The 23,189-nt window shown below is 43.3% G+C and overlaps 1 long non-coding RNA gene and 1 pseudogene across 2 annotated transcripts; both read right to left on the bottom strand.

Moving 5' to 3' along the window:
* Positions 1–329: 329 nt before the first annotated feature.
* LOC120110585 (uncharacterized) lies at positions 330–19,470 on the bottom strand (annotated as a pseudogene). Its single transcript, XR_016413172.1, has 9 exons — positions 19,275–19,470; positions 15,210–18,647; positions 10,317–10,855; positions 9,238–9,260; positions 5,750–6,454; positions 4,364–5,160; positions 1,645–4,280; positions 1,490–1,531; positions 330–1,382 (listed from the first exon to the last, which is right to left on the bottom strand). The product of XR_016413172.1 is annotated as an uncharacterized LOC120110585 (transcript).
* Positions 14,203–15,173, bottom strand: LOC149768610 (uncharacterized). The gene is made up of 2 exons (XR_016413227.1): positions 14,696–15,173; positions 14,203–14,599 (listed from the first exon to the last, which is right to left on the bottom strand). It is a non-coding gene; the product is annotated as an uncharacterized LOC149768610 (long non-coding RNA).
* Positions 19,471–23,189: the final 3,719 nt, after the last annotated feature.

Consider the following 23,189-nt stretch of genomic DNA (forward strand, 5'->3'; position numbering starts at 1 on the left):
TTGATTCTGCATCTTAATGGATATTCTGAGCACGCAAAAATTTTTCTCAGTAGCTCATCTCCTCATCCCAGGTTTGCTCTCATGATTCATAAACAAATAATAGCGAATTTTTCATCTCCAGGTGAAATGTTACAATCCCCTATTAGATAAATTTCTAATTCTCCATTTGGGGCTTCTACTCTGACATCGACAATTCAAAATTGGTGGGTCAGCTAACTCCAAAAACCTGCCCTCAGCTCAGATTGCAGGCTGCAATAGTAAGAAAAGGAAACAAAATTACACAAGCGTGGTAACATCTAGTAAGATCTTTTTTTGATGGAAAAGCAGGCTAAGTAAATAGCCACCCGGCTTTTATTGAAGATAAGTATTTACAAAAGGAGTGAGATCAAGTGATCAGTTACATTAGCAGAGAATTGATGAACCAAAATTGGGAGCATCTCCAGCATCAAGAACCTCAAATGTGTAAAGCCCCAGGAGCAATCTCATCATTCTACAGCTCTTCATTCTCCTTACCCATGAGCCGGTCGAAGTGTTTGCCAAAGAAGACCCAGTGACTAGAGTTTTCAGCCGTTCAAGTAAAGGAGTTGGGGATGACACCATCAGTGTTTTCCAGTAGCAGAGAGAAATTCATGCCAGAGCCTGTGCTGTGCTAGAGTCTGTGCCAAAGCCCATGCCACCTGTCATCTTCAATTGCTAGAGATACCAAAAAGGTGCAGGTAGAATTCAGAGGTCGACCAGATGACTGTGAACATGCCTCACCCTAGTCCACAGCAAAATCTGCAAGAGTGCTGTATCTACAGATTAGTGACCGATCATTGAATGTATGCTGTGCTTCAGTGGCAATTAAGGCAATGGGTCTGTGCTTGTTAAGGAAAAGTCTGGCGTTCCTTTCTCTCCAACAAGACCAAGCCACGGCTACGAGCAGCATTAGTATAATGTGCCGGCTGTTCTTAGCAAAGTTCTGCTGGACCCAATCAGTGCAGAGATAGTCGAAAGAGGATTGTGTATGAAGATCCCCCAGCTCTGAGCAGATTGCTTTCCAGATGGTGCTGAACATTGGGCATGTGGAGAATATATGCGCTGAACATCCAATAAGACCTTACATCATATTTTGTGACACCCCAAACTACTCATATTTAACTTCAACAACTCTGCCATTTATCATCCAAGGATGCATGTAAATGCACGGGGATCGCATTTCTCAGCAATAAAAACAAAAAATAGAAAGAAATAAAAGAGAGGAAAGGAAAAGAAGGGAAAAAAATGCGCAAACTTGTGGCATTCCAAATGAGAGTCCATTACAGCATGTCAGGATCCTATGAAGTGCTTTCCAGTTTAGAACATTTGGAAGCTGGCTTCCTTGTGGAACATCGCAGCATGTCCTGGAGTTTCAAATTGAGATGATTAGCAAGACTATTTCTTAGGTGATTAAAACTGATTCAGGGCTCAGCTCAGGGACATAAAGTGGTTTGAAACAGTTTTAACATACTGAAGCTTGTCGCATCCTTGAAGTTGGCTGGTCCAATGCAACCTATCAGAAGAATTGAATGACTGATCAGGTGCTAGAAGATGAAAACACTTTGAACTGAATTTGTTGTGAAAGCCATATGCTACCAAATCTAAATTGTGAATAAGTGGTGATACCTTGGCACAGTGCCTCCTAGAGTTTCTCATCTCAAGCTAACCTTAGAAATTTAAAATGCCAGGTAAGAAATGGAAATATTTCTATTTACCTACAAGGATGCGATAGATGAATAGAGTGCAGTTAGATGACAAAACACAGAATGTGTGTTTTAAGCCTTAAAAAACATGTACCGTTATTGAGATCTAATAAGAGAATTCCCAATTAGACCAGCGAGCTCTTCCATAAACTGTTGTCCTCATATAATATTGCGGTCAGGCCGTTAATATATGAATAATGCAAAATATTACTGACAGATAAAGGATAGGAAGTGAGAATGGACCTAAACAATGGAAGTAGCAGTGGCTTTGTCGTACCATCTCATAGCATTTCCAGATTGATATGCACGTGGGGGATGTGAACAGTCATTGGCCAATCAGCTCCTTACTCTAAAGGCAATGCTCATCTGGCATCTTGTGATATGGAATTCTTCGAGCAAGATCAGCAACCAACAACATGAGAAATTAAATAATGAAAATGCAATATGGGGTTAGTGGATAATGAAGTCCTAAGCCTGTACGAAGATGAGATTTTCTATTAAGTTTAGCAAAATCTTGACCGGTACTTTTGCAACCTTGATGTTATCCCAAACTTCCACAAGTACATACATAGTGATTACATTTTTTTGATGTCATTAACAAACCAAATCTCATCCATCCTCGAAAAATAACCTGAATCCCATCAAATTCCCAAATGAGCCTCCTTTATAGCAACACACCAAGAGACATCAATCAGTTGCTAATGCAAAGATTGACCACAAATCAGGTTGTGATTGTTTGTACAAGCCATACACTCAAAAATACATGTGCATGTATCAGTATGCTGTAGCTTGACACAATGCCCTCATAAAGCTGGTTGTGGCACGACCTTAGAAATGTAAACAAGTACAACGTAGGAGAAAAAATTGATTAGGTGCAGGATTGCTATCAGACTATATGATAAGATTGCTAGATCACAAAACAAAATACATACTTGTGGGTTAACAGGATCTAACATGGGACTTCATATACCTAGAGGTAGCACGATATCTCATACAAGGATCAAATTGTCCTTAGGTGCCATAGACTATCTTTGGAACTTCAATCAATGTGTTACCAGCACAAACAATAGGAACTGGATTTCTCAATCTGAGATTAGATTACAGAGAGGTTACTGAGCTCTTTAAGCAATAGAATATCTAATCAATTGTGAAAAACAATGATTATAATAAAAAAGAACAAAGGGAGGGCAGATAATATTGGCCGGCACAAGCTGTTGTCCAAGTATATTACTAGAATTTGAAATCATTAATACGCAAAGCAAATGTAAAGTGTAACTGAGGGATGTGTACAAAAGCTAGAAAGCAGATCATATACCTAAGACATAGAAGTAGCAGCCGTGTCTGAGCTTTCTTCTTGAAGCATTTGTATGGTCTTATGGTCAATACATATGCAAGGTACATGAGCAATGTTTTGCCAATCTGGTCCTCCCTCCTTTTGGTACCGTTCCTTCAACAGCCGGCATCCTGAGAAATGCAATTCTTTAAGTGAGGCAGCCAAGAGATTCTCTGGCAATGACATGACCTCAGGATAGTCGCATATGGTCAACGTCTTGAGCAAGGAAAGGTTACCAAATTATTAGGCAGATGCTGGAGATTCTCACAATTAGAAAACTGTAGCTCTTGGAGAGAGGTTAGTTGCCGAAGCCACATCTCCTGCTCTTCACTTAAGCAAACAAGATGACTGCAACTGAAAATATTCAGAATCTGGAGCGCAGGTAGGCTTCCCAGGAGAATCCCAAGATTGTTGACTACGAGGCTGTCATCCATATGTAGTTTATTGAGAGATAGCAAACCCTGGTTCTGACGTGGTTGCTCTGGGTGTAACGACTCACATAACTTTGGACATCCTGCAATCTCTAACTGCTTCAGATCAGTGAGGGACTGTAATTCCCCTTGGAAACTCAGCTCTGGGCAGTTTGAAAGACATAAGTCTGTAGGGGCAACCAGGTTAGACAAAGACAGAGATGTCATGTGTGGGTAATGAGAAATCTTTAACATGGTGAGCGAGGTGAGTCTTTGTAGACATTCAGGTACTGCGCTGCCAAGGTCACCACATGAGTTGATTTTGAGCTCTGTAACTGGTAAGTTTAGCATGAGGAGGGCAAATTTTGTCAACTTCAAACATTGCTCTATGTGGAGTTTTCGGAGGCAAGGAAATAACTGCTGGCCTTGTACTTCTGACCACTCCTCAAATTCCTTCAAGTCCTGTAGTTTCAGATCCTCCAAAGATGGAAACGCACCATTAACACTGCCATAGAGTTCAACACCGATTTTTCTCAGTGCATGCAATGTTTCAATATGCAGGACCCTGAGAGAGGGAAGTTGCCCAAGGGGTGGAAGGCTTGTCAACTTTTCACAAGAACTTAGATGAATAGATTTTAGACTAGTGAGACGTTCTTTATTGACCAGCCAACTTGGAAACATATCGCTATCATAACCCTTGATTACTAGTTCCTTGATATCACAATAAGGTTCGAGCCCCTCAAGTAGCCCTTTCAAGTTAGGTGCATTTCGCTTTTTGAAAATACTTTGAGCATTCTTGTTAAAATGAAACCGGATCTAGTCACTGGTCCATCCTTTATCTCAAAATAAAGACGCAGTGCATCAAGGTGCCTCTTCTCCCTTAGTTTTGCATTCATGGCCTCTTCCTTCCTATCAATATTCTCAAGATTCTGAATTAATAGCTGCCCTCGAAGTTCTTTTAGGTCCTTTAATTCTTCTATCTTGTGACTCTTCCTTCCAACGTGGAATTCCTTTAGTTCTTGAAGGCAAGTAAGTTTCCCAATCCCAGATATTAGAGAAACTGTCTTAGATTCTGCACATAAATGGTGCAAGTTGGTCAACTTGTTCATTTCTTCAGGTAACTCATTAAAATTGCACAGCTGCAAGTTCAGCACCTGTAGATAGTAAAGCTTACAAAATAACTTCGGCAACCAACAGATTTTAGTATTAGAGATATCCAAGTACCGTAGATGTGACAAGTGACCAATAGCTTTTGGCAGTTTGCTGATTTCTGTGTTACTGTAAGATAAATCCAACACTCGCAGGCTTTTCGAGTATTTTAAAATGCTCTTAAGAACCTTATAAAATTCATCTGTTTCATAATTGCCAAATAACAAAAGGGTTCTCAAATTTTCAACCATGCTCAAATCATTAAATGCATCCAATTTGCTAGTTGTAACAGTTAGATGGCGCACTCCTGGTTGAATTTGTTCAGTCTCATCATTGATCACAAAACAATCATCCGAAGAAAGATATATTGCCAACTCTCTAATTATATCATGCATCACATACTCATTTTCAGTTTCAGATCTCCTTTGGAAGAAATTCCTACCTACAAGTTCGGCAAATACCTGCCTCCCTATATCCTCTATTCTCATTTTCCCCCCGATCTTGGGCTGGATGAAACCCTGAGCTATATTCCTCGAATTTGTGACCGCTGGGAAATATGGAACAATAAGCAAAGCATAGTTTCTGAGTTGCATCTAGGTTTTGATAATTCAATCCCAGAGATGGTAGTACATCTTTTAAAACTGCTTCATGTTCCCACCATTTACTATTCAAGAATGTCTTCCAGTAATTCGAATCCAAATTGAACCTTAACAAATTTCCCAGTCCGTTTGCTGCCAGAGGTAAGCGTCACAGTATAGACATTTTCCTACCAATTGATTGTAAATCTTGCCTTGTGTGTTCCTCAAGAATCTGACCAACAAATATGCGTTGTTCTAAAAGTTTCTGATAGTCATTTTCCTTTAGAACATCTAGTTTTATAGGGTCCATGTGCACATGATTTTTGCTACTCTTTTATATTGAGTTGTTATCAATACAGTGCTTCCCCTTGCCCCACGAGCTAAGGCTCTGCGCAGTTTATCCCAACCATTTATGTCCACATTCCATACATCATCGAGGACGATCAAAAAACTCTGCTCTCTCGTCATACTCTGAAGTTTCTTCAACATATCTTCCAAAATAGCATTGATTATTAGACACGTCCAACCACCTTTTCCGTGAGAAATGATTCTCCTGACTTCTGTCATTAGGGAAAAGCCTCTCATGCATAAAAATATGCTTTGCAAGCGTAGTTTTGCCGACACCCCCCATGCCTACTATGGGAAGGACAACAAAGCTCGGAGTACTACTAGTCCCCTCCTCTCCTCTGTAACTCAATAACATCCTTACTATAACATCTGTCTCTGCATTTCGTCCAATCACTTCCTGAGGAGTTAAAAAAGACCTATTCTCGCTGATTGCAGCTCTTATATTTGCTTTGTGCTGGTCCAGCACTGGTTGCCAATGGTCAATTTGTTGATTAATTCGCTCAAGGTCACTCGCAAGGTTGTTCAAGTTTTTGAGATCATCACCAGTCAAAACTGTACGCTTGAGAGTCTGCAGCATAGAGGATCTAGAAGCACGCACCTTATTTTCACCCTGGTGGAATTTGGATTCCAAATCATCGACCAAGTCCTCTGCCTTGTAAGCCAAATCTTTGACTTGCCTTAGCCATGCCAGAAGGGGCTCGTCCTCGATCGGCCATCCCTCAGCTGCGTTGATCGCGCGCTCGATCCGTGGAAGAGCGAGTTGCACATTGCCCAGCCGCCTCTTCATATCTGCATCCAAGTCGTGGTTGTCCTCCAAATAAGATTTAAGCATGTCGATCGCCTTACCGGCAAAGGCAGATGCAACCCATCCTCCGACCGTCACTGCAACCCCCACCATCTCAGAAGAGACTCCTGCTGCAAAGAGAGAAACTTGGGCTTTGTCAATTCGAGACAGGAAGGGCCTCGGGCTCGTTCAATTATACGCAGAGAGTGGTTGGGACGTTTGGAGAGAAATGTAGATAAAAAACCAAAGGCAACCAGGAGAATGGAGACCCTAATCTCCTACATTAAAGAAAGAAACGTGGTTGTGACGTGGCTTTTGGAGCAGGGTGAGAGCGTCTTGCTGCGACCCATGCGAAGATTGTCCTTGTTTTAATTTTTAATTTTCTTTTTTTTTTCCTCTCCTATAGTGGTTGTCGTTGTTTCTAGAAAATATTTTCTATACTGATAAAAAAAATAGGAAGATAAGTAGGTAGATAGATAGATAAAAATAATATATTTTTTCTTGATTTTCAAGTAAGCTACAGGATGATCATTCAATACATGCTCCAAGTCATCCGTAAGGGCATCATCAAACTGTAGGGGACCACTTAATGGAGGAAAACAGCTGCAAAGTTGTCACGGAAACCTTCTCCCTCGTACAGGAAACCATCTTTCTCACATCGGAAACCGATGATGGTATCATAAAATATGAGCTCTGCTTTTTGTTTTCCCTCTAACATATTGCCTTTTTCCTCCCTCACTTGGTAATATCATAGGGCTTGGTAATATTATAGAGCTAAGAGCGTGATCTATTAATCAACATAGTCAATCATGTAAGCTGTCATCTGTCCACAATTATTAAGATTCATTTCTATATTTAAGCTATACAAAACTATAATTTTTTTTCTATTATCTCCGTTAGACAATCCAGATTAGCATACGAGCTTTCATCTCTCCATAATAATTAGGATTGATTTCAATACTCGTGCTCTCTGCAATCTCTATATTTTTTATATAATTTTGTTGTTGACTTCTATTATTGTACATATGTTATAGCTATTTCTAAGATCATGAAATTTATATTTCTAACCATTCTAGAAATTATAGAATTTGTATCACATGGACTTATATATATTCAAGGAAATATAACAATTCTTTCCAACCAATTTTATCATGGTATTAGAGCTAGACATCAAAGATTCCATTTCCTCTCCATTGCAGTCCATCTTATTTCTTGTATCTTATCATCATGAGCATGTCGGAAGAAATTTTCTCCAAACAGATCCTATAGCATCAACAACAATAATGGCATCGGTTTGGTTTCAGCTCTCATTATTTCCATCACTGATGGTCCAGAGATTGTATGGACTCTGCGAATTCTTATTGGAGATAATTATAGAAACTGAAGACATAATTGTTGCTCTTGCAGCAAAATATAAGTTATGTTTTATAAATAGATCTCAACCCAAACCAACTGCACCTAACTCTATTATCAAGGCATAGGAATGATGCAACCATATGTTTTTGTCCTGCTTACTCAATATTCTCAATAAAGATCTTTCTGATAGTGTTGCTTATATCAAGATTGCTCAAGAGTTGTGGGCAAATCCTAATAAGGAAATGGTACCAAAATTTGTCAATTGAAAAAACAGTTTGTCACCGCAGAACAAGGATAGTCTTCTATGGCTTCCTACTTCACTTATATAGAAAAAATCGGGACGAGTGAGCCTCTAACTCCAAGCATGAGGGAGTCTTCCATTCCAAGGTACCACCATGCACATGTTATTCAAACTACAAAATGGATGCAATGTAGAGATAATGTGTGAGGACCCATGCAGGCGTATGTTTAGTCTCATATTGGTTATATTGCCGCTGAATCCAAACCGAGGTTAGAGCGCAGCTCGGAATGACCTTGTGGTCGGTGGGAACCGAGCTAGATGAAGTGGCCAAGATGTGCTGGAGCTGGCTTCCTCCAACGATGGCCTGCAAAAAATCTGCTTGCCAGAGAGTTTCCAGCGGAAGACCCTCCGATGATTAAGTCAGAATAAAGTGGCAATAGTATAAAAGGGAGATATTTTAGCAAAGTGGAGTTCTTTGTGAACGATGTTGCATTTCATACTAGAGCCTTAAAGCTCTTAAGGTGATCTAGGAGATCTGAGGAGATATTGAACTGAGGTGGAATCAGTTCCTTTATGATTTACCGAAATAAGAGGGGTTTTAAAGAGAAACTAAGGTCGTTGTTTGCTCTCGGAACCTATCCCTTAAGGGCCTAAATCTACCGGCCCATCTCCTCGATTCTCCTATCAAGGTCGGCATCCCACTGGGGTGGGGACTCCACGTGGCGAGGTGGTGAGAGGTTCTAAACGGAGTCCTTGCTAAAATGAGGGCTTAGACTACGCTGTTTTTCATTCCAACCAGGACTGCTCCATCAGGTGTGTTGACTCTGAGAAAGGTGGCTGACCAAAGGCATGTGGTGTGCCGACGACCAAGAATGGTGGCGAGCTGACTAGATTCTAGCCGAACTGGTTCTGGCCATACTGCTACCTGCCGCAAGCCCTAACTGCCACGGTCAACGCTTGCACCTGCTAAATGAGTAGGATAAAATCTCATTATTTGTCGGTGCAGCGAGTTATTGCTGCAGAACATGTTTTGGGCTTTGCAGTGACCCACTCGAGGCCGGAGCACGGCGTTGCGAGGCATGTGACGCACCGTGGGCTCCTTGCAACCTCATGTTGGCAATTTCTCCCTTCACCTGATACTGATGTAGCTGGAGTGGTGCCCTTCCTCTAGTGCCAATTTGTTGCCGCTGAATCCAGACCGAGGTCAAAGTACAGCTCGGAACGACTTTGAGGTCAACGAAAACCGATCTAGACGAAGTGGCCGAGGTGTGCTAGAGCTGGCTTCCTTCGGGGATGGCCTACAAGAAGTTTGCTTACCGAAGAGTTCCCAGGAGAGGACTCTTTGATGGTTAAGTCAGAATGGGGTAGCAATAGTATAGAAGGAAGATATTTCAACATAGTGGAGTTCTCTGTGAATGATGTTTCATCTCATACCTGAGGTCCCCCGGTCTGCACTTTTATATAGGGCAACCTATTTTGTCATTTTCTGACCTGATATGACATGCGTCAATAGACAGGAAATGGCCAGTAGTACGACTATGGCGTGGGCATTGTTTCGTATGGGCGGCGTACGACACCGACTATGCGTTGAAGGCAAAGTTGCCACAACTGCAGGTGGTCGGAACTGTCAGTCCTTGTCGGCACGTGCCGATTGGCTCCTCGGCTGATCGGCTCCTCGGCTAGGGTCGTTTACCTCAGTTTATACCAAGGTCAAAGAGGTTAGTCCGATTCGAGGTCGAGATGCCCAATATTTTTTCCATTAGGTTATTCGTCTGAAAGATCTTAGGTACTTATATAAAACTAAGGAACCCAAAAAAATTTATGTGGCTAGCCTTTTTGGGTGAGATCTTAGGTTATTACAAATTGAATCAGAGTAGACTCGGCCATAGCCTATGTGGATTAGGGGTTATTGCAGCATAGGTCCATTAGGGTTGACCACGGGCCGATCGTAATGCTTGTGATTAGATTTGAATGGATTTGGACCCTTATCCTGACGATAATGTCAGAGTTTAAACGAGAGGTGTATGTGAGAATTCGTGTGGGCATGTATTTAGTCCCACATCGGTTATTTGCCAGAAAGATCTTAGGTACTTATACAGGACTAAGGAATCCAAAAAATACCTGGTTAGCATTTTTGGGCTGAGATGCTCGGGCTCGGCTCAATAAAATCTCGGCTCGTTAGTCAAACGAGCCCAAGCCCGAGCTCAAAATAAGGCCCATTTAAATCCGAGCCCGAGCCCGAGCTTGAGCCCGAGCAGCTCACGAGCCCAAACGAGCTCGTGACTTAACACGACCAAATGAGTTCGGGATTCGACGGTCGAGATCATTTGGAAACCCTGCATCCAACGGGCCAAGGCCCTCCTCTCCAGCTCTCCTAGTCTCCTAAATGGCTAAACCTCCTCTCCAGCTCTTCTTTATTGATATCCACGGCGTCCCCGCCCTTGGCGGCGGAGAATGGGAACCTCGGGTAGGAGCTGATCGCCGTCAGGTCCAGCTCGGTGGGTGCGTAGCCCTGGTTGCTGCGGCCGCCCTCCTCGCCGTTGTTGTCCTCGTCATCCTCCTCCTCCACGACGAAGATTATGCGGGGCAGCATGACGTTGTTGGAGTTCCCACCAGCGCCGCCACCATTAGGGTTAGGATTCGTACTTCGGGCGTGGGCGCGACAGCAGACATAGGAGGCGAGGAGGACGGTGGAGAGGTTGCTGAGGTTCTGGAGGAAGGAAGAGGACGAGGAGGTTGGAGGGGAGGCGGCGGCGGTAGCAATGTCGTCGGCGGTGGCGGTGGCGGAGGAGAGGGAGAAGGACATTTTGCGAAGAGGATGGGGAGAAAAAAGGTGTTTTGTAGCATGACGGAGAGAAGCGTGGGTGAAACAGGGATATTTTTTTTGGGGGGAGCCCGAGCTCAGGCTCGGGTTGGAGCTCGTAATTGAAACAAGCTTTTACGAGTTCAAGTCCAAGCCTTTGTTTTGTCAAGCAAGCCTGAGCTCGAACCCAATACAGAGCTCGGTACCGAGCCCGAGCCCGAGCTTTTGTAAAACGAGCCGAGCCCGAGCCTCCCAAGCTCGGACGAGCCAAGGCTCGGGCTCGGCTCGGCTCGTTAACAGGCCTATTTTTGGGTGAGGCCTCCAGTTGTTACACTCTTAATGGATATCCATATCGATCTAGTGATCCTTCTGGATATCCATAGTGGCCAAAATTGTCCATATTGAGACTGATGATCCACTTGAATACTTGTAGTATCAAAAGTGGTCCATATCAAGTCTAGTGATCCTCCTAGATTAATCACCTAATTGAAAACTTAGACATAACCATAAAGGATCTAGAACTTAGGAAATGATTTTCCAAATTGATAGTGTTTGAGGGGATAATGATTGTCTTTCTTGCACGAAGGGGAGGCTTTCGTAATAAGCATCATTGATTTGCTTGAACCACAGCTGCTCAAAATTCTAAAGCAACTTCCAACCTTGTTTAGCTAGAAGTGCTCTGTTGAAGTTTTTGAGAGACATAATTCCTAAACCTACTTTTTTGGATATAGAGGCCACATTCTAATTCACTAGAGATGCAAAATTCGAGAAAGATTGTAATCCTTTCTAGAGGAAAGACCTTCTGAGTTTCTCCAATTTCAACGCTAGCCAACTTGGAAGAAGGAAGATATACATGTAGTAGAGAGATAAGGGTTGTAAGTATAGATTTAATTGGAGCAAGCCTGCCAAGAGTCCATCGTATGAATGAAGGGTTGCTTATCAGATTATTTTGTTAAGAGGGCAAGCCTTAGCTCAATGGTAGGATTGCTCCATTATGATTTTACAGATGTGATCCGTTCGAAACATAGAAATAGACTTTTTGCATATTGGAGGAAGGAGGAGGACGAGGAGGTTGGAGAGGAGGCGGCGGCGGTGGCGATGTCGTCGGCGGTGGCGGTGGCGGAGGAGAGAGAGAAGGACATTTTGAGAAGAGAATGGGGAGAAAAAATGTGTTTTGTAGCATGACGGAGAGAAGCGTGGGTGAAACAGGGATATTTTTTTTGGGGGGAGCCCGAGCTCGGGCTCGGGTTGGAGCTCGTAATTGAAACGAGCTTTTACGAGCTCAAGTCCAAGCCTTTGTTTTGTCAAGCAAGCCTGAGCTCGAACCTAATACAGAGCTCGGTACCGAGCCTGAGCCCGAGCTTTTGTAAAAAGAGCCGAGCCCGAGCCTCCCAAGCTCGGACGAGCCGAGGCTCGGGCTCGGCTCGGCTCGTTAACAAGCCTATTTTTAGGTGAGGCCTCCAGTTGTTACACTCTTAATGGCCAAAATGATTCATATCGGTCTAGTGATCCTTCTGGATATCCATAGTGGCCAAAATAGTCCATATTGAGACTGATGATCCACTTGAATACTTGTAGTATCAAAAGTGGTCCATATCAAGTCTAGTGATCCTCCTAGATTAATCACCTAATTGAAAACTTAGACATAACCATAAAGGATCTAGAGCTTAGGAAATGATTTTCCAAATTGATAGTGTTTGAGGGGATAATGATTGTCTTTCTTGCACGAAGGGGAGGCTTTCGTAATAAGCATCATTGATTTGCTTGAACCACAGCTGCTCAAAATTCTAAAGCAACTTCCAACCTTGTTTAGCTAGAAGTGCTCTGTTGAAGTTTTTGAGAGACATAATTCCTAAACCTACTTTTTTGGATTTAGAGGCCACATTCTAATTCACTAGAGATGCAAAATTCGAGAAAGATTGTAACCCTTTCTAGAGGAAAGACCTTCTGAGTTTCTCCAATTTCAACGCTAGCCAACTTGGGAGAAGGAAGATATACATGTAGTAGAGAGATAAGGGTTGTAAGTATAGATTTAATTGGAGCAAGCCTGCCAAGAGTCCATCCTATGAATGAAGGGTTGCTTATCAGATTATTTTGTTAAGAAGGCAAGCCTTAGCTCAATGGTAGGATTGCTCCATTATGATTTTACAGATGTGATCGGTTCGAAACATAGAAATAGACTCTTTGCATATTGGGATAAGGCTGCATATATTTGACCCTCCTCCCTAAATCCCACAGTGGCAGGAGCTTTAAGCTACATGGAAGCCCAAGATAATAAATGGGGAAGAAAGGAGTTTTCTAATCAAGAATGATGCCTGAAAGATGAGAAGCTAATTCTTAGTCATCTCTAAGCAAATCCAGTGCACTCTTACTGAAATTGATCTACAGCCTGAGTCCACTTAAAAGCCCAACGAAAAGATCTTGAGAAAGGTAACTTGAACTAAATAGGGATGGGAGAAGTTGATTGTGTCATGAGCATATTGAAAACAACGGGCACCTCCTCTTGACTTATTTTCTTCCGTACGTTTCAAAATACCTTTGAGAGTAAGATTATACAAGATTACTTACTGAGCCGTATATCTCATACTCGTTCATTTATATTTTCTTTCAGATCACCGCCAGTGATAGCAGTCGGAGAGAAGACTTTCCTCCGGGGTGATGGCCGGGGTCCATCACATCCTCCATCACCCGATTGGTGACAGTCAGAATTTGGTCCGACGAAGGACCTGCAAAAATAGAACCTCAAGACGCCCCGCAATATTCTGAATCACCACGACCAGAATGTCATTCACTGGAGGTTGAATCACTTCATGGTGAGGGACATTTAGGGAGGCAAGAGGGTTCATCGGGGTCAGAGTATGACCCATTTTCAGACAAAGAATCGGACTTAACAAGACAAGAACTCCTAATATTATTATGAAAAGTTTCTTTTTCTTAAAACCTGATTTGGATAGAATAACGGAAGAAATCTGCTTTACTAAACTCAAAAAGATTTGGATTTATGGATCCTCCTTTTGTTGTCATGGCCATTTTGACTTAGAATGAGCACTGTGAACCATCCGCTTCAAAAGGATAGCTGGATTGAAAAGAGGAACAGCTGGTAGAAGATCCATTCGAAGAACACTAGAACTAGTTAAAGTAATGAGTCTCCCATGAAGAAGTTATGCTTGTGTGCAAACTACCTTGTACAGGTACGAAAAAGCCTTAATGTGGTATGGTGGAGTCCTTGAACCTGTCTTTCCTTTGGGATAAACATACATTTTGTATACACAAACTATTTAGAAGCTCTATATTTTGTACCAACCTGCAAATCTTTTATAAATAAAAGTTTGACTACCATGAGGCTTTGTGCTATTGTGGACAGTAGTCGGCAATAGTACAACTGTGTCACGGATTCAAGTCCGAATGTGATATCAACCAACCAAATTACATTTCCTTACATGACAAATTGAAATTCATGGCACCCACACTCTAGAGCATTGATAAAGAATACTCCGGTTTCATTTAGGAAAGGCGAAAGAAAATAAAGCAGTAACCCTTTTTGACGAGGGAGCTACCGGACAAGCCTGACCAATTACAAAACAACAGATGCAATCTCTCCTTTATACAACCAAAAAAAAAAGAAAGAAAGAAAAGGCAGCACCGGACCCAGGCGACCCTAAATAGCCAACACTTGTCCTCCTACCTACATTGTGTTGGGATAAAAAACCCCAGTAAGAAACACAACTTTCTCCTTGGGTCTCAGATAGGCACCCTACCAAAAGGACAAACAGCCTCCATGAAGCTCGAGCCCGAAAACAAGCAAGCAAAGTCTTCAGTGAGAATTCTCAAATTCCTCTCCTTCCAAATTTCCAACAAAGCCCTGACAATTGTGGCCTGGCACATCAATTGCTAATAAACAACTATGACAAGAGATCAAGCTCAAGTTGTCCCACAAGCCATAAACTTGCCAAAAATTAGATTTATGCATACCAGTGACGTGCGCTGATATTGTAAAAACACGAAGAAACTCCTGATCAGGCGCAAGATAATTAACTGTTAAAACATATTTATGAAAATGGAAAATTTGTGTTCAAACATGAAATACCTTGAACCTACATAACTTCGCAGGTGAAGCAATAACAGAGAAAGAGCAAAAAGGAAGCATCAGCCATGAAAAATTAACATGGGACCTTCAATTCAGTGTGTTGTTTCGAAAAGTTGCGAGAAACTTTGTGTTCTTTGTTTTCTTATTCTTATTTTGAGGAGAGATTTTATTTAATCTTCTACAAGAAATTGAGCTCTTTTAAGTAAAATAAGATTAACTTGAAAACAATTCAAGGAAGAAGATCAAGGCAAATTAAAAGAGATCCATAGGCTATTATCCTTTAATACGACTATGATTTGGAAGCCTGATGTAAAATTGCAAAACATAACCGAGAGAGATAAGTGTAAAAGGATGAAAGTGAACACATACCAAAAGCATCGGAGTAGTTGTCAAGTGTCAGGTTTTCATTGTCACGGCATCTGTGACACGTACACGAGGGATGTGAGCAATCTTTATCCGATCAGGTCCAACCTTTGAGCACCGCTCTTCCAATGCTGGGCATCCTGAGATCTGCAAGTCTTTGAGTGAAATAGGCAAGCCATTCTCTGGAAGTGACATAATCTTGGGACAGTTTGTTATACTCAGTTTCTTAAGGGATAAAAGCGTAGACAAGTCAGCAGGCAGGTGCTCCAAACTGCGACAGTTGGATATCCCCAGCTCTTGGATGGAGGTTAGTTGATGAAACCACAACTCCTGCTCCTTGCTAAAGTAACCAAGATGGTTAAAGTGCTGGAAATTCAAAATCCTGAGTGAAGGGAGGCTTCCTAAGAGAACCCATCCGTCATTAAGTAGGATACTGTCATCCATGCAGACATCAGTGAGAGACTGCAAGCCCTTCTCCATATCTGGTTGCTTAGGCAGTGAGGACACATTCAACATGGGACATCCTTCAATATGTAGCTTCTTCAGGTTAGCAAGAGAGTGAAGCCCACCTGGCATTCTCAGCTCTGGGCAGTCTTCAAGGTGCAATTTCTCAAGTGCTTTGATGTTGGACAAACTAATATATGTTTTGTGGTGGTAATGAGATATCATTAGGAGAGTCAGAGAGGTGAAGCTTTGTAGACATCCAGGCAGTGCAATGCCGAGGTCACCACAGTTGTTGATTACAAGCTCTTCAACTGATGAGTGAATAGAGAGGAAGGGACATTTTGTTAGGCTGCGGCAGTCCTTAATCTGAATTTTACGGAGGCGCGGAAAGGACTGATGACTATCTATTTCTGACCACTCCCTCAAATTCTTCAACTCCAGAAATGTCAGCTGCTCCAGAGATGGAAAGACCACATCAACATTGCCATAAAACTGATCACCAATTCGGGTTAGTGCAGGCATATTTTCAAAATGCAGAATCCTGAGGCAGGGAAGTTGCCCAAAAGATGGGAGGTTTTCCCACCTGTGACAATGACGGAGATGTATATGCACCAGATTGATGAGAGGGTAGTGATTCCCCGCCATCCAATATGGGTAGAAAATGCCATCATAGCCCGTAATGCTTAGCTCCCTAAGGCTGTAATGTGGTTTGAGCCCTTCAAGTACCTCTTCCTGCCCATCAGGCCGGTTTCTTGTTGGAGAACTCCATTTCCATTCTAGCTGCAATGCCTTGAGGTTCTTTTTATTCTTCAACTTAGCCTTCTTGGCCTCCTCCTTAGTTTTGACATTCTCAAGATTCTTAATTGAAATCCTTCGAAGATTCATCAAGTTTTCTAACTCTCCTATTCCATGCCCCCTCTTCTGTCTGACAGGAAATTCCTCTATGTAATGGAGATTAGTTAGTTCTCCAATCCGCTCTATTAGAGAAACAATTTCAGAATCGCCATACAAATATCGCAGGCTGATTAATTTGCTCATGCCTTTCGGTAACTCCTGAAAGTGGCATCCTCGCAAATCCAGCACTTGCAGATTGCGAAGCCTAGAAAAAGATGTAGGAAGCAGTCTGATTTTGGTGTTAGAAATGTCTAGGTACCGGAGATGCAATAAGCCACCGAAAGAATCTGGTAGCTTTTTTATGGGAGTTGAAGATAGGTCCAGCACCCGCAGGTCCTTCAGAAATATGAACATGTCTTCAAAAACCCTAGAAAATTCATGCGAATCATATTTGCCAAAGAACAAAAGGGTACGCAACCTTTTATATTTTATCATTTCCTTGAGCACCTCCAATTTATCAGTCCTAACACCGAAGTGGCGAACCGTCCATGGAATATCTCGTGACTCATCTTCAACTACAAAGCAATCATCCAAAGAGAGAGATGCTGCCAAATCGTGCATCAACTCATGCATTGCATATCTGTTTTCCTCTGCAGGTTGAAAGAAAGACTTATACATTAGTTGATCAAACCATCCGCTCCCAACATCCTCCAGTGTCACTGTCATTTCCTCTCCGTCATCTAGTTTAATGTAGCCCTGTGCTAGCCACATCTGGACTAATTTATGTTTCTCGAACATGTATCCCCGAGGGAAAATGGAACAGTAAGAAAAGCATTGTCTCAAATCATCATTTAGGTGTTGATAGCTCAACATGAGAGTTGGCAAGAGCCCTCCTGGAGAAATACCTTTCTCCCACCATTCTTCACCTTCCAACATTCTTCTCCAGGACATCTCATCCTCGTTGGTTCGTAATAGAACCCCTACCAACAGTGCTGCTAATGGCAAACCTCCAATCTTTCTACATATTTGCATACCAATAGGCTCCAAGTTCTTCCATTCCTCATGCTCTAGATTCCCATAACAAAATGATAAACGCCGAATAAGGGCCCAGCACTCATCCTCTGATAGACATCCTACCATTATAGGGCTGATAGTACCCATAAGAGCAGCAACGTGTGCACTTCGAGTTGTTACCAAAACCTTGCCCCCTCTTGCACCGCGTGCAAATAAGAAGTGGCGCATCGCGTCCCAGTGGTCAGGTGTGTCATCCCACACATCATCAAGGACAAGAAAAAGTTTCTTGTTTGACATAGCATGCTCAAGTTTCACAAAACTGGTTTCCATATCAGAAATAGTATCGGAGAGATCATCTGACAGGAAGTACAACAGCTGCCTTGAAATCCTTTCGATGTCAAAATCAGCAGACACATAACACCAGGCTCTTGCGTCGAAATGCATCTTCAGTCTCTCGTCGTTGTAAACAAGTTGTGCAAGAGTTGTTTTGCCAACCCCCCCCCATGCCTACTAATGGAAGGACATCGACCCCATCACCTGAGCTCAACAATATGCTTACTATCTCTTCTTTCTCCTTCTCACGCCCAATAATTATGTCGGACGGAATGGACGTCGTCTCGAAGTTGACCATCCGCTCTTTTTTTTTTTTGCTACAACCTATCCGCCCATAAGTTTTGTCGACTAACATGTAAATACGCCTGACACCATTAGAAATTCCCTGAAGTTCTCCCACAAGATTCTTTAAGTTTTGAAGGTCATCACGGAGCGAAACTAAATTCTTGAAATACATAAAACAGGATGGAATGCACCGCACCTTCTTGTCACGGTTCATCTTCGTGGAAAGGATTCTTAAGTGAAATTTGTCCAGCAAGTCGTCCGCCTCATAGCAAGCATCTCTGAGTTGCCCCAGCAATACGGACTGGGCAGGGTCACTTGCCAGCCCTCTCTCAGGATCACTGATCAAAGCTTGGCTGCCTCCAAGGGTAGACTGTAGTTCACGCAGCATAACCTGAATCTTTGAATCGAAATGGTCTGCCTCTTCAATGGAGCGGGCGGCGTCGACCAACTTACGAATAATAGTAGAACCGTACCAATTTCCAACTGTCAACCCCTCCGCCATATCTGAGAATGCTCCTTAGAAAGAGGGAGTCTAGTCCTGACCTTTGCTAATTCAGGGAGGACCTGGATTTTATCGCTTCCATTAGTAGATGAGGATTATGAAAAGAAAATCTTGGATAAAAAGATAAAATAATTATATTTTAAAGGGGGAAAAAAAGGGAAATTAGGTGTACAAGGAAACAAATGGGTTACGCGCTGACAATCCAGGTCACCGTGAGGGTCGGGGACCTCTACCCGGGACGCCCCTCTCCACTGTTTCAGCAAGAAACAAGGGAGAGGAGAAAGTGGCCGTGGCAGAGGAGGGAAAGAAAGAGGAAATGGGACACCCCCCTGAATCCACCCACGGCTCAAGCCCAACTGAGCTGGACCGAGGCCAACTAGGCCAGGTCCAGACCCAGTGCCCATCCGGGCCGAGCCCAACTGGACTCGGCCTGCGGGCACATAGGGCACCGCAGGCCCGGCCGCGGTTGCCCTAGGGCACCAGGTGCGGCCACAGGGCCGCCGGGCCCTGGCCGAGCCGGCGCCAGACACGGCCGCAGGGCCACCAGCCCTCCAGCCGATGCCCCACCTCTTCCCGGCCAGGAGGTGGTGGCGCCACCCTAGAAGGAAGAAGGAAAGAAAAAGGAAAAGAAAGGAAGAAAGGGAAGAAAAAAAGAAAATAAACAAACAAAAAATAAAAATTTTACTTACCGGACCTTAAAGCTTCATCCTCGGACGGCGGCTTTTCTTCGCCGTGGTCGGAGTAGGTGAGGGTTTAGCCCCTCCCTCTCCTGCGGCTTCCACCCTGTGGACGTGCACCCCTCGGCACCAGTTTAGGGTTTTCGGTGGAGGACGAAGGAGGAAGGAAGAGAGATCGAAGGAGAGAAAAAGGGGATCGGGAGATGAAGAGGCGAGAAGCCTCTGGAAACCAAGGGACCCTTAACGGGTCCGGCCGAACGGGTCGGATCCCGGTTCGAGACCGAAACCCGCTAGGCCTTTAATTTGGCTTAGCCAAATTTGACTAAGCCAAGCCCTGATCAATTTGGGCTGAACCCTAGTGAACCCAGGACCTGAATTGGGCTAGCCTTAAATTGGGTTAAGCGCAGCCCAATTGGGTCCGAACCCAATGTAAAATCAATTTATTAGGATCAGCCCACTCTAATTAGGCCAAATAAAACGACTCACTTGGTCCCTGCGGGTCAATTAGACCTGAACCCGAGCCCAATTAGATTAGGCTAAGTCTGAGCGAACCACAATTAAATAAATCGGAATAATCCAAGCACAATTGAGTCGAGTCCGGACCTAATTAAACTGAGCTGAGTCCAAACGGATCCAATTGAGTAAATTGGATTAAATTCGAGCCCAATTGAGTCGGGTCCGAACCTAATTGAACTGAGCTGAGTCCGAACGGACCCAATTGAGTAAATTAGATTAAATTCGAACCCAATTGAGTCGGGTCCGAGCCCGATTAAGCTGAGTTAGTCTCAGCAGACCTGGTTGAGTTCAAATCAGGCCCAATTCAAGCCCAATTCAAGCCCAATTCAATTAATTGAAGACCAAATTTGCCACAGGCTGACCCTGACTCAAGCCTAATTCTTTAATTAAAAGCCCAATTGACTTATGTGAGCCCAATTTGGCTCTAAATCGAGCCCAAGGGCTCCAAATTGGGTAAAATGGACTTGAGCCAGATCCTTAGATGGGATCCAAGCAAATGAATTCATGTTATGATAAACTTATAAAATAAATAGAGAATAATGCGACCTCTATGCTATTAATTTAGGTGATCAAGGATTTATTATCAGGACGTAAGAAATTGGAAAGCAAATTTCTGTAAGTACCCTGTCTTAATCTTATTATAGATCATGTACCACATTTTATAAGATGAACAAGAATTATTCATGTAATTGGAATTGTGAAAAAAAAGTAAGTAGCTTGTTTTAATCTTATACTCTATGCAATTCGGTTATGGACCATAAGTATGTAAGTACCCTGCCCTAATCTTATCGTCTTATAGCCCAACTGGGCTCGGCCTGCGGGCACCTAGAGCACCGCAGGCCCGGCCGCGGTTGCCCTAGGGCACCGCAGGCCCGGCCGCGGTTGCCCTAGGGCACCAGGTGCGGCCACAGGGCCGCCGGGCCCAGGCCGAGCCGGCGCCAGACACGGCCGCAGGGCCACCAGGCCTCCAGCCGATGCCCCACCTCTTCCCGGCGAGGAGGTGGTGGCGCCACCCTAGAAGGAAGAAGGAAAGAAAAAGGAAAAGAAAAGAAGAAAGGGAAGAAAGAAGAAAATAAATAAACAAAAAATAAAAAATTTACTTACCGGACCTTAAAGCTTCATCCTCGGACGGCGGCTTTTCTTCGCCGTGGTCGGAGTAGATGAGGGTTTAGCCCCTCCCTCTCCTGCTGCTTCCACCCTGTGGAGGTGCACCCCTTGGCCGCAGACGCCGGAGCGGCCGCAGGCCGAGGAAGTGTCGGCCTCCTTAGGGGGGCCCGAAGGCGACGGTCCCTACCTCGGGGACCCTGTTCAACTCTTCCGGCGTCACTTCGGACGTCTAGGGCCCCTGACCCTGTTCCTTCTGCCGCTCCGAGGTGTGAGACGTCTCTCGGCGGGAGCCGAGAGGCTCACACCCTGGTGGCACGGCGAGAGGAAAGCAAGGGAGGTCGGGGGGAAAACAAGGGAAAGGAAGGAGGGGAGGAGCAGGCCGGAGGTTCCTTTCGGCCGGAAAAGAAGAAAGAAGAAAGGGTTTAGGGTTTTCGGTGGAGAACGAAGGAGGAAGGGAGAGAGATCGGAAGAGAGAAAAGGGGGTGCGGGAAAGGCGGGAAGCCTCTGGAACCAAAGGACCCTTAACGGGTCCGGTATAACGGGTCGGATCCGGGTTCGGGTCCAAAAACCCGCTAGGCCTAATAAAGGGTTATTGGGCTTAGCCAAATTTGACTAAGCCAAGCCCGATCAATTTGGGCTGAACCCCAGCGAACCTAGGATCTGAATTGGGCTAGCCTTAAATTGGGCTAAGTGCAGTCCCAATTGGGTCCGAACCCAATTTAAAATCAATTTATTAGGCTCAGCCCAAACACTAGACCACTCTAATTAAGCCAAATAAAAAGACCCAATTGGTCCCTGCGGGCCAATTAGACCTGAACCCGAGCCCAATTAGATTAGGCTAAGTCTGAGCGAACCAGAATTGAATGAATCGGGCTAAATCCAAGCCCAATTGAGTCGGGTCCAGACCTAATTAAACTGAGCTGAGTCCGAATGGACCCAATTGAGTAAATTGGATTAAATTCGAACCCAATTGAGTCGGGTTCGAACCTAATTAAACTGAGCTGAGTCCGAACGGGCCCAATTGAGTAAATTGGATTAAATTCGAACCCAATTGAGCCCGATCCGAGCCTAATTATGCTGAGTTGGCCTCATCAAACCTAGTTGAGTTCAAATCAGGACCAATTAATTAATTGGAGACCAAATTGGCCACAGGCTGACCCTTACTCAAGCCCAATTTTTTAATTAAAAGCCCAATTGACCTACGTGAACCCAATTTGGTTCTAAATCGAGCCCAAGTGCTCCAAATTGGATAAATTGGACTTGAGCCAGATCCTTAGATGGGATCCAAGCAAGTGAATTCATATTATGATAAACTTATGAAATAAATAGGAAATAATATGACCCCTATGTTATTAATTTAGGTGATCAAGTATTTGCTACCCGGACGTAAGAAATTGGAAAGCAAATTTTTGTAAGTAACCTGTCTTAATCTTATTATAGATCATGTATCACGTTTTATAAGATGAACAAGTATTATTCATGCAATTTTAATTGTGTATATGATTTGTGAAAAAAAAGTAAGTAGCTTGTTTTAATCTTATACTCTATGCAATTCGGTTATAGATCATAAGTATGTAAGTACCCTGCCCTAATCTTATTGTCTAATAGATCATGAATATGCCTTGCTTATTAAACTCATAGAGTATTATTTATACCTTCTAAATTATGAACAACATGAATCATGATAGTACTTGTGGCATAAGCATGAGATTAGTTATTTAAGAATTTGCACTCTACCTATGAGTACTATTTGTGAAAAGTACTACTTATGGACTCTTAGATGCTATGGATGGCCCCCGTCAGTGGGTAAGAATAACTGAGCGTATGGGACCCTGCCAGTGGGGGGAAGGAGAATAACTGGCCTATGATCCCTGCCGTGGGAGTTAAGTACGGCCGTAGCTATAAATCTGAGAGTGTAAAGTTTTAAAATGCAGCGCCTTGGATACGGTTTTATGTTGTATTTTCATAACAATACTTGTTGATATAAACACCGATTTACCGACTCAATATGATCTTTTTGTTGAGAATTATATCCTAAGTGTCAATCGTCAGCATGTTGATGATTGAATTTTGTAAATGAATTGACAAATTAATAAAGTGTTATTTGGCATTATTCATCATTTTATTGAACATCTTCAAATGAACTCTTATATGATGAAATCCTTAGGACTTATTTTATGATAAAGGAGGATTTATCTTTAAGTCCTTAAACTTGTTCGCGACCAAATGATATACTGTTACTAGGACGACAGCATTATCGAGATTAGGTCGTTGTGAGACATATACGTTGGTTGTCTTCTTAAC

This window comes from Phoenix dactylifera, chromosome 1 (genome assembly GCF_051530095.1).
Source record: "Phoenix dactylifera cultivar Ajwa chromosome 1, Ajwa_hap1_PhDact_Kaust_v1.1, whole genome shotgun sequence".
NCBI classification, from domain to species: Eukaryota; Viridiplantae; Streptophyta; class Magnoliopsida; order Arecales; family Arecaceae; genus Phoenix; species Phoenix dactylifera.